At 40.7% G+C, this 12389-nt stretch overlaps 1 protein-coding gene across 12 annotated transcripts in view; it reads right to left on the bottom strand.

Moving 5' to 3' along the window:
- Positions 1–12389, bottom strand: part of adgrb1a (adhesion G protein-coupled receptor B1a) — a 154505-nt gene that overhangs the window by 123778 nt on the left and 18338 nt on the right. The gene's annotated exons all lie outside the window — the stretch shown is intronic.

Genomic DNA, 12389 nt, shown 5'->3' with positions numbered 1-12389 from the left:
TGTTTTGGTTTCATGCTGGTGCTCAAGGGCGACATCTGCTGGATCAAAAAATCACATATAAAGCCTTTGAACAACATGCTTGAGTAATAGTTTTTCTTCCTTACTCTGATGTTTGGCACTTGACTCTGTAAACTGCTCATCCAAGGATTTCATATAAAGCCTTTAAAACAGGAAGCAATTAAAAGTGATACTGTAATCTGTAATTTCCAAATGTCTTATCTGTTATAGATTTATTTTCAGCCACACATTTGCCTTGAAGTCTTCCTACAGAATGAGCCATGATTTGCTCGCAGTGAAAAACCTCTCTTGGCCCCCTCTGTCATAACTCTAAGCCCCCTAAGGTGTCACAAGCCCTGCTTTGGGAATCACTAGGTTACAGCATCAGTCTGTTTTTGAACCAGCAATTACCTGTGCACATTAGGTTTTGAAGGTGAGGAATTATGTCAGATATTGAGAGCACATCCTCTGGGGAGAAAAATGTGTTTTTCACTTGACTCTTTGTGAACCTGTAGGAGCATCAGGGTCCTATTAGGAAGCTTCACCTGGGGGAACATTTCTCTCATGTAAGTCATGTCAGGACATTGTTGTCACGTCCTCTTTCTCCAGATTAAATATGGACAGACACAAACAGACACAGTCATGGTCATGCTGGCTGCTAGCGGAGCAGAAAGAACGCCGCAGTCAGTCTGTATCAGTCGACGCTCGCAGCACGGACTGCAGACAGCAAACACACGTCAGCATTGTTTACAGCACTATAACACTCGAGCCACTGAAGCACCATGAGTGTAATTGAACATGTCTATTATTAGGTTTACTGTACAGACTGTGTGTGTACTGTCGAAGCTGAGTGGCTCCAGCTGCACGGCGCTGTGTTCCTGGGAGTGAAATGAAACAAGAAGCACACGGAGCAATTACTCCAGCCGCCACAACAGGCGGCGGCTGTACTGAAGTGGATCCAGAGTTAAATACGGCCTTAATTGGATCCTACCACGATGGGGATTTATGACATGGGTAACCCCAGATTACAGTCTTACCACATGCGGAGCAAACAGCCCAAGTGGTTTTACAAAACACATTAATGGGCTGATAATGACAAACGTCCTCGGTTTTGTTGGATTCTCACTTCTAACGCTCGCCGCTGCGGTCACACAACGACTCGATAAAAAGCACGGCAAGATTGGAGTCATGATGCATGGACCTGCATGTGTGTGTTTGTGTTATCTCTCCTTCCTAATACCCATATCTCTCAGTAGGGATTACTGATGGCAGTGTGATGGTCCTTTTTTCCACTAGCGCCATAAGTCTCTGTATAATGGCCGCTTTGTTCTACGACGTAATCGCATTAATATGAAAGGCAATTGCTCTGGAAAAAGCAAATCAAATCAGGCCACATCACATTCAGATGAAAATGAGTTAATCAGAAAAGCTATGTGTTTGCACAAAAAAGGAAAGGGGATTACGACGGAAAGAGGACATCATATGCAACTGGCTGATTTCAAATGTCATTTCAACTCGGTGCCATCCAACTGTAAAATGCATTTTTTTGTGCAAACCTTTGCAAGTCTGAAAGAGGAGGATTCTTAAATGGGCTGGATCAGCTGGTGTAAAGGCAGTTGCTTTATGACTTCTCCAAATGTTAAAAAAAAATATGAATCCACAAGAAGGCTGAGATGGTATTTGAAAAAGCTGTTAGGATTGATTTGTATTAGAGCGCTGCACAAATCAGTTTTTCCTAACCAGCCCGCCCCAACAGTTTATTATGTTACGCCTGCCACAGCTGTTTACGTTTAGTGCCAGTTATCATCACACCACTGCATGTCTTTGTCTTCATTCTTAAACTAAAAGAAGGATGCTCCAAGTATCAGAATGCATGTATGCATGAGGCCTATTTTAAGGATTCACCTCAATAAATAAGTTGGAAAAATAAAACATGGCTGCTTGTGGGACTGACTTTTTTTATTCATTAGTGTTATTACATTAATGGGATAGTTGGGGATTTTTGAACTGGGGTTGAGTAAGGTACATGTCATTTGTAATGGTAGTACCCAGAGGAGTTCTCGGTGGAGAAACAGGTCGGAGTGCCGGCACCATGCTGGGCTATACATCGCTGCAGATGGCGCTATTTTACCACATAATTAAGCTAATTTTATGAAGTAGTAAAAAGTCCCAAAAATCGATGATGATATCAGTGAAATCTATATTTAGAATAGTGTTTGCAGTCCTTTACTTTACTGTCTGGAAGCCACTTCTTTTAAGCGATACTTTGGCACACTGGTTTTACAGATTGTACAGATTTAAATGGTATTAAGAAGACATTTAATTTTTTCCATTTTCAAATAACTGAAAACAAATATTTTGTACATGAATTGACTTCAATTTAATTTTCTTTATAAAAATTGGAGAATAACAAAAAAATTATAAAATTAGAGATTCACAAATTCACTTTTTTTCAGTTCTGATCCGACTCCGATATATATGTACCGATACTGATACAGATATTTTTTGGATCATTTTTTGGATCATAATGAAAAGTTTTATTGTTGATGCTGTTGACCTAAACTGAAGTAAACCCGGCATTGCATTTCTTATTCAAGGAGCCCAAAAAATATATAAAAATGAATAAAATTAAAATATTTCCAAAGATATTTATCTGAACTTTGTGTTGGCTTCACATACAAACAGGAAGCAGCATCAACTGTACAGTTTTCAAATTAAATCTTTTCTTCTGAAGTGTAAGAACTGTACTTCATAATCACATAGAAGGAGCTGCTCCATCTCGTCTGAACGTCTGAAGACGATTTGTGGGCACTTGTTATGGTTTAGTCTGAACGTCTACAAAGTGAGAAAGTTCGAGCTGAGAATGTTTAGAGTGCCCAACCATCTTTCTTTGATCGGTGATGTGGATCTGTGTTGTCAGTCTGACATCCAATATGTAAATGACGTCAATATCGGACCCGATACTGATATAAGATCAGATCGGTTCCATCTGTACATTAAAATCAGTTTCAGGGAGAGGCTGAAATGAGGGTTTTAAAAGAAGACACTAAAAGATAAATGAGGAGTTTTCTGAGCTGCAAATCCTGCAAAGCTACTCCATAGGATTCACACACCAACATGAAAGGTGAACAGGAGGAGAATACGGGATCTTTAATAAAGAGAATCTTTGGGAGAGAGGGAGCTCTGGGTGACTGTAACGACCCCGTCAGCTACAATACCAATGTTTAAATGGAATAATGTCTCCTTCTAAAGAACAAAAGATTCTCCACTTCAGCTGAAATAATTTCCCTGCCTTTAAATCCTTTTTTTTTTTTTTTTTTTTTTTTTTACATTCTCTCTTTCCATTCAGCTTCTTTTCAATTCAAATGAAAAGCCTCGCAGTTTTTACAACCGCCGCGTACGTCGTCGTCGTAAGTAATATGTCTCTTTCAGGGCCGCCTGCCACATCAATAGAGAACTGATTCCTGATCGGCCGCAGGTTAAGTGCTGTCGAGTGGGGGAAATGATTCAATCCATTACAGCGTTATTAACGACGTATGGGGAGTGTGATTACATGATGAGCATGTTTCTGACTAATGCATGTTATTAATCACTCCACCATGCAAACATACGCAGATTTATACATGCACATGCAAACATGCCGCAAACAAAATATGCTTGTGTGCGAGTCCAAAAGAAACACAAGTATTACAGGAAACACACACACACACACAAACACACACGTAAAGGGTAGCAATGACTCAGTATAATAGCCATTTGTGAAAAGGACCTCAGCAGATGACGAGGCCACACATCATCCACACATGACCTCACAGACTGATAAAGACCGTCACCGACGCCTCTATAATCCTGCTGACAGATCAGCAACACCTCAACAATCAGCCATACATCACTGCTGTGTGTGGACCGGCCTCATGAAGATACCACTGATTGGGTTGTAGTTATTTTTTTAAATAGATTTGAAAATGCATCTCCCAATGCAAATTCTTCAATGAGAGGATTTTCTTCTTTATTTAAAACTTTGTACTTAATCAAATTAATCTCCTCAAGTGCATGCTGACCTGCTAGCAGTCTCCGTCAGTGGCTCTGCACCGTCTGTTTGTCAGTGAAATAGTTTACCTCTTCAGGATTCATTGTGACCAAACTGAATGCACAATGCAGGTACATCCAGAGAGTATTTTCAGTTTGACTTTAGAGCTCCCGTGAGGGTGTTAAAGCAGGTGATGAAACAGATTTTATGTTTCTATATCACCCTAAAAATGTTAACAAGAGATTCAGCAGAGTGTCGGATGGCTTGGCGGTTTTGTTGTGTGCCTCATGTAGAGAAGCTATCAGTGTTTCCCCAAAGTATATCTGTTAGGGGTGATGGTCCCCAGGTCTCTGACGTCGGGAGGGGGCGGGATGCACATTAGTACACAAATTAATGTATTTTGTGCCTTTCTTTTGGTGGGTTAACGTGTCGGGGTGGTGAGCGACAAACCCAAATGATAGGGTAAACACTGGGCTGTGGTCCTCGACACTCTGCTGGATGTCACCCCCTACTCTCTCCTCCCAATGTTTCCTCTCTCTCATCAGCTATCCAATAAATGCAAACGAAATTGCCACAAAATGTGTTATCACAATTAGTGATAATATGTTTGATCATTAAAAGCAAGCAGGATGAGATTTTTGAAAAAACAACAAAAACAGTGTAAATCAATCCACATGAAATAAGCACAACATAGACATGTACAGGACAAAATCAGCAAAGATAAGACGAGCCGCTTAGTCATCAGGGGGCGCCAAAATCAACACAAATTCAAAGTTTGTAAGTTTTACCTTTGAAAGACTGTCGATGGCGGTCGACATGCTGGATACGCTGCCTCACTCTAACTTTCAGTCGATCTAACGACAGGCTGAGAGCTGCAGCTGAGGCGGGTTTTAGGACTCTTTACAAACCATTACATCACGCCCGCCTGCCACTCAAGTCAGCTTTACGCCTTCTTCTAAATTACGCTTATCCTTCATCAAATTAAGACGGATGAGTCAAGACATGAGCTACTCAACACTCAGGCTAATCAATTTGTTGTTTTGAACCAGGCTGGAAACATGGTTATTTCTGAAGGCATTTTTGAATAAGTATGTATGCGACTTCTGGTGATTTTGCAGTCAGCCTCTAGTGGACACTTGACTGCATGATTTTGCAATTCCGCATTGGCTTAATTTTTCAACACTGGAGGTTGCCACTTGATTCAAATCAAATCCGTCTTGAAGATGGGAAAGCTCCCTTTCAGAAAGTGATCCATATCATTAATTTTAATAACTCCCTCGATGGCTTTTGAATATTATGTTTAGTCATTAACAGAAAAATTGCCAACTCAATCTTCTGAGAATCACAGAGTACGTGTTTTGAATCATGGTGTTTCACCTTTATTCCAAAAGCAGGTGAATCAGTATGTGGCTCTAAAACACTGTTTAAAAAAAGAAAGAAGGAAAGTCAGTGTGAGAAAACCTAATAGTGGAATCAGCAGACTGTATGTGTGTGTGTGTGTGTGTGTGTGTGTGTGTGTGTGTGTGCATGCGTGTGTGTGTGTGTGTCTGTGTGTGTGAGACGATTGAAAATGTGCCTTCACACCATTACACGTCAAAATGCTCACAGCAGTATGAAAGGGCTTGTGAGAACAAAACTGTGTGCCGAGCGAGCGAGCGAGCGAGCGAGCGAGCAGACACACACTGGCTCGATTCCTTCCTTCGACTATTTCAGACACACAAATCAGATTTCACAGGTTGTGTTCCTGGGGGTTTTTCGAACGCTCCTTTCTATTTTGGGTTGGGGATGAATCACTGTAATTCACTGATAGATGGCGGAGGAAGCCTGTCACACACAATCAGCTCGTGAACAGTCTGGGAATCAGCTTTTGTGACTGCACTTGTTCCAAGCCAGCCATGCATACACACATACAGACAGATACACACACATACACAAACAGACACACACACACACACACACACACACACACACAAACAGACACATATACACACACATAAGCCTTACTATACATGTGACTAACAGCATTAATGTTGTTACCCTTTGCTTAACCTTTACCTCAACATGCCTTATTCACACCAAAAAAATATATTTTTAGATTTACTACCAGCCACTTCTTACATTAAGTCCTCATTTTTTAACTCAGTTTTTTCTATGCCTTGACATTTTTATTTTTACATTTTAGGAATGCGTCACTAAATTGCTTCAGCCTGCAGCAATAAAAGTGGCGTTAATGACAGCAATGTGATCGTTCAGGGTCAATGCATCCAAAAAAAGAACGTCCAAAAGTTCTTGTTTTTAATCACTGAGCGGCTCAGTTTGTTATTTTAATCAACAAACAGTCCATCTTTACTTGTGTAATTCAAGACACTGTACAAAAAAGAGCAGGTCCAGACTGTTCCCTGTGTTATATATATTTAGGACCCAACGTTAATCCACCGTGAGCACTAAGCAACATAGAGCAAAGTAACCATGGCAACAAAGTTTCCTTTAAGAGGTAGAGAACTTGAGATGAACCAGACTCATGTTGAACAGCCATCTGACTTTATTCTGATTAAAGTCGTTTTAACATTTGCACCCCTGAAGTTTTAATAATTTCAGACAGACTGTACCTGAATTATTCATAAGCTAGTGGTCCACACGTCCCTCACTGTGGAAGACAATCCCTGTCGGACATATGGGGGAGGGAAAGCGGTCCCAGGAGGTAATAGATGACGATGCACAATCGTTGGACGAAGCACCAGAGTCTCTTATACGATGTTATAACGATAATTTTTGCTTTTATATCATGTTTCATGATTTGGAACAGATGTAGTTTATGGCCTTATCCATTAGAAATCTGAGAATGCAAGGTTACTGAAAGTAGGGTTTCAAAGATCCGGTCAATTTTAAAATAAAACCCAATATATGAACTTCTTTTCCATCACTTCATCAACATTACGTCAAAACGGGCACCAAATGGACCACAAATCATCCTCAGAAAAACCAAGCAACACCTCGTAGTTCTCCTGTTGTGTACAGCCGATCAGCTGAGCTCATGCTCCAGAAACAGACCCAGTGGGGTAAGGCACCCTCCGTCCAGCTAAGCTAAACGTAGCACTGACAGAACACAGCGCGGTTGGACTATGTGGAAATTGGCAATTAACCTAAAATCTTCTTAAATGCACAGCAAAGATGCATACAAAGTTAAAGGAAGAAAGAAAGTGGATACATTTAGTGGATAACATTTTAAGGTAATGTTTACATATATCCTATTGGTTATAACCTGAATTCACAATTTTCAGGATTCACTCTCTTTATGGATTACTCTAAAAAGAATCTCTTTAAAATCTAGAGTGCAATCTCTTGATGTTGATTTTTGTGTATTGTTGTTGAAAATGAATGTCAAACTTGCATAGTTAAATTTAGTTTAGCATTTATATTCAGTGAAGAGTTTGGAAAATAATGGCTCAGACACAACGCCGCTCTTTGTGAGGTCTTTGTGTCGTGGAGGTTTCATTATCTTGTACTCCATACAGATGGCTTCAGAAACTACAGAGCTGCATCTGTACGTGTGTGTGTGTGTGTGTGTGTGTGTGTGTGTGTGTGTGTGTGTGTGTGTGTGTGTGTGTGCGTGTGTTGATGGCTTTGAGAGGGAGTCAGAGATGAACACAATTTCCCTGTTCTCCTCGCGCACAGCGATAAGGACTCTGAGTCCTGGCTATTACTGTAAGACCAAACACAGAAAACCAGACAAACAAGGAGAGTGTATGAGTGTGTGTGTGTGTGTGTGTGTGTGTGTGTGTGTGTGTGTGTGTGTGTGTGTGTGTGTGTGTGTGTGTGTGTATGTGTGTGTGTGTGTGTGAGGTGGAGGTTTAGAAGAGAGCGCCACTGACCGTCAGACTTGTAGTGTTCTGACCAAAAGCCTGTTGACTCCTGAGCACTAGAAGAAAATCTAGAAATCTGAAACTTTGGCAGACAGTAAAGGACAAATGGAAATATTGTCATTAAAGGAACATGTTGCTGTTTTTTTATGGCTGTCAGTTGAGTTGAAACATCGACATACAATGCTGTGCAGTTTGCCTCTTTGTTCGGTGAAGATGATCAGTCTGTGTAGAGGCATTACTTTTTGTATGTGAGCATGTGAGCTGTACATTTTGTTGCCTGTTGTCAATTGATCTATTTCACTAATTGCATAAACACATCACCAGAAGCGTTTTTTTTTCCTTTTAAGTTCCTTAATTTCTTCAGCTTGACTGACGATAAATGGATCCCATTTTCAAAAGCATGTATTATTGACAAATTCTCTGCTATTGTTTTTCTCGATTTATCTGCCTTTTTTCCTCTTATGATGGCAGTTTTCATTAAAGTAAGTGACACAGGAAGAAATGTTACTTTCTACTGCAGCCTGAACACACATTTGAAATGTTGCTGCGGTTTCACTGATATAAACACATCTATACAGGACGCTGAAATAACTTCATGCACACTTAGTCAAAACTACTATCCTACTTGAAAATGGGAAATAGCACAAAAACTAATGACAAATGTTGAACCTCAGGAATGTTTGAATTTGATGTCGACAACATGATTCCGCGTCGGTGGCAACCACAGACGGGAAAAGTTGTGAAGTTCTCATGAAAACCAACCCGAGTGAAGATCTCACAGTCAGAAAGGTTAACTGGTAACAGGGGAGTGATCACTTCCTGTTTTGAAATCATGGACGCCCTCTTCTTTTGGAGACCATCCAGCTTGTTGTCAGTTCACAGTCCAACAGACAACATCTATGATGGTATAGGGGTGCATTAGTGAGCATTGCATGGTACCATTAATATTGAACTGTAGTCTATATATGTAGGATTTGGAGCAACCTGCTGCCAAATACCAAATGAGGATAAACCATCTTCTGGACGTATGACAACAGCATGGCTTTGTAGTGAAAGAATCTGAGTGCTAAACTGGTCTTCCTGCAGTCCTGACGTGTCACCCATTGAACTTTTTTTGAGCTTTAATCGAGTTTAAAATAAGACTAAATGAAATCCTGCATTAAGCTAGTATGGTAAAACATTACAGACATGGTCTCATTAAGTGTTGTTAAAGGAAAAAGTGTTGCACCAGAGTGGTTAACATGACCCTGTCCTGACTTTATTTTTATGTCTTGGTGGCATCAAATTCAATGGTTCATTCATTCATGAGGTTTTAATGGTTTGCAAACCATCCCATTCGCTGTATTTACATTCCACACAATCTCCCCACTTTCTGATGGAATAAGATGTGTCGACTCTTCTGTTGGATCATACAAGCTACATGTCAGGGATTGTTAGTGCTCTGAAACCTTTATGAGAAGTCAGCTATTGTGTTTCTAATTTGTGTGACTTCTTGTGTTTTGGGATCACCAATAAAACTGAAAAAAAATCTCTTTACGTTTTTGACCATTGTTCTGCGGGATAGTTCACAAATGAAATGAAACATCGCTGTCACTTTGGAGGTTTGATAAGAGAACTGCAGTGGGGTCCGACCCTGGGAATAAAGACAGAAGCCAGCGAGGCAGCACAGACCTGCACTGTCCTTTGGTCGCCACTCAGCTGGTGTGTGTGAGCGTGTTTGTGTGTGTGTGTGTGTGTGAGCGTGTATGTGGAGGTTTCCCAGGGTTGAAGGGCTCCATTGAGACGGGCTCTCCTCTTTTACTCTCATTGCCATGCAGAGGGGACCAGCTGCCTACACTCGGCCGTGACGGCTGAAATATTTACCACTCTGTTTACCGGGGAGGTCCTGACTGACAGGCCCACCCCTCCCCCTCGGAGCGGCTCCTTTTCTCTTTACCTAAAAACTTCGCCCTCCCTCCCTCCCTCCCTCCCTCCCGCTCCTGCCACTTCTCCGCCTGAGCTCGTATCAGCACCCCGTTTCTTGGCGTCTTCGACTGGTTCTGTCGATAATAGACTCTTTGAGTGACATATTTTAATCCTGTCTCTTTCTAATGATATTTGCTCTCCCCTTCAGTGTGCCACCCGCAATCAAAATGTCACACAGAGATTTACAAGTGCGTGAGCTGCCAAACAAAGCTTATTTTAGTCTGGGTCTTAAGGGTGGGAGGGAGGGGAAACAATCCATATATACTACAAATCAATGGGTGAAAATTTACAGCAGGCACCTGTAGACTGGAGATTGTGAACCGCTCCCATTCACACAAAAGAATAAATGACATGCATGGATCTGTTCTGTGTGTCCGCGTATGTGTGTGCTCCTCTTTCTTTTATTGTGTAGTTCATCATACATGCCAACCAAGATACAACTGATGAAATACAGCTGCTTAACGCCTTTGAATTAGGAGAACAGATTTAGAAATAAATCCGATTCAGAAAGCCACACACCGACAACCCAATGAATACAACGTCAGAAAAAATATGTCAAGTAGTCTTGATGCTCTGAAGGACAGATAGTCCGCCAGGGGAAATGCCACAGCTGAATGTAGCTGCCATTTTCCCCCTGTTGTCCCAGAGAAAATAATGTCCCAGCGAAAGTTCAGCCAGGAAGACTGTATTCTGCACGCTCGTTTTATTAATTAATTATAGTTATAATAGTATAGGTATAGTTCAAATCGCTCCTCCACACATGCTCAATCATTTTCTCATAATCATCACCTGGTCACACCTATCCAATAGCTCTGCTCCACTCCCTCGTCGTTAGCCTAGCATATTGCTGCTGTCTGTTTTGTAAATATGGCTTTCTCTTCCACTAGTTCATTCATGCCATCGTTACGAGCGACACCAAGCCCAAGTTCATCACATCACCTGAATAAAGTATTTCTGATTTCTGATTCTGATATTCTTCATCACCTTCAGCCTCAGATCACAGCATCAGCCATCGTCCGGTCAAACCCCAGTCTTCACAGTTTGCCTCAGATGACATCATCAACCAGCTTCTCATTAACTCCAGTGTTCACAGCTCAATCAGCTTCTTCATCACATTCGCCCAGACGACATCATCAGCTAACACCTCCACCAGGAGTGTCTGGACTCTATGGGGGGGGAGTAGATCTTGCTACCGCTCAGGGCAGACGTCTTCAATCACCCTGTCATCCTGTCAAATTCAAGCGCCAAAGATTCTCTGACAATCATTCAATATCACATCATCATGTTAAAATAAATATTTGTCTTTGAATCATTTACTTGTCTCTCCTGATTGAACTTTTGGTATCAGCGTTTGAAGCAATGACCCATTCAGCCATTCACGAAACAGAAGCAGATTCATGGACCTGTGATGTAAACATCTTACACTCATTTCTCACATGAACCATGCACAGAGTTTGCTGTCGATCTAAATTCAGTGTGTCCTGTTTTGGGGAGCATTAATGCGTCCTTTGTGTCCATCATGGCGAATCATTATAGATGAGCTTTTAGATGTTTGTGTCATGTCCAGACTCAAGACTGAACACATGGCACACTCAGCTGATAAAGAGTTTGTATTATATACAATATGTTGTGTGTAAGTCTAGCTTTGAAATGCTACAACATAGACACTGGACAGATGAGTGTGTGTGACCAGCCAATCTTTAACGTCCAGGTTCAATCAGTCATTCAAACTTTATATACAAAGAACCATTCATACAGTGAACAGTACAGATAATAGATCTGCTATCTAAGTGGGGGAAGTTGAATCAATATTTAAAGAAATAAAGAAAGTTAAAGTGATGGAGCTGGATGTTGTCCACAACCTCACAATTTAATTCGATTTCAATTCTTTGGGTCACGATATGATATCGATATTGATCAATATATGCTTCGATATTGATTTATTAATAAGCATGGATAACTCATCACAGTACCTTCTGATATTTATTAAATACTTATGTGTGCATTATTTGTATAGGTTTAGAACAAACTGACTCAAAAATGTATTTTAGCGTTGCTTTATTCTTTAATAAACAAAGAATTAAACATTTAAGTACAGTATGAGGAAGTACAACGGCACCCACAGCGCCCCCAGTGGAGAGGAGTGTCATTACAGCGGAAATAATCGATCTCAGGATTTCCCTGAATCGATATTGAAATGGGAGAATAATAATTGCAATGCATTAATGATTATATATCATTATATTTTTAACCAGCCTCATAGAACGAAACAGTGAAGAACATCATAAAGAAGAAAAGGAAACAACCGTGAGTTTATTAAAAAGAAAGCCTTGAAGGTCAAATAGAAGGCTCATATGTTCTCTGGCGGAATATATCATTTGATATATTGCTTTGAAGGAATGGCAACATTTGAAGAGAAGATAGATGAGGGTATTAACATAAAGGATGACTGACAGTCAGATTACACTTCTGCAAAACCGCACGAGGGTAAAGCTGTGATTTTGGAAAGTGAAGGGCACATCCCTCCCCACAAT

The sequence above is a fragment of the Labrus mixtus genome, chromosome 11, assembly GCF_963584025.1.
Source record: "Labrus mixtus chromosome 11, fLabMix1.1, whole genome shotgun sequence".
In the NCBI taxonomy this organism is placed as follows: Eukaryota; Metazoa; Chordata; class Actinopteri; order Labriformes; family Labridae; genus Labrus; species Labrus mixtus.
The sequence above is the reverse complement of the archived record's forward strand: the minus strand, read 5'-3'. Positions and strand labels throughout refer to the sequence as shown.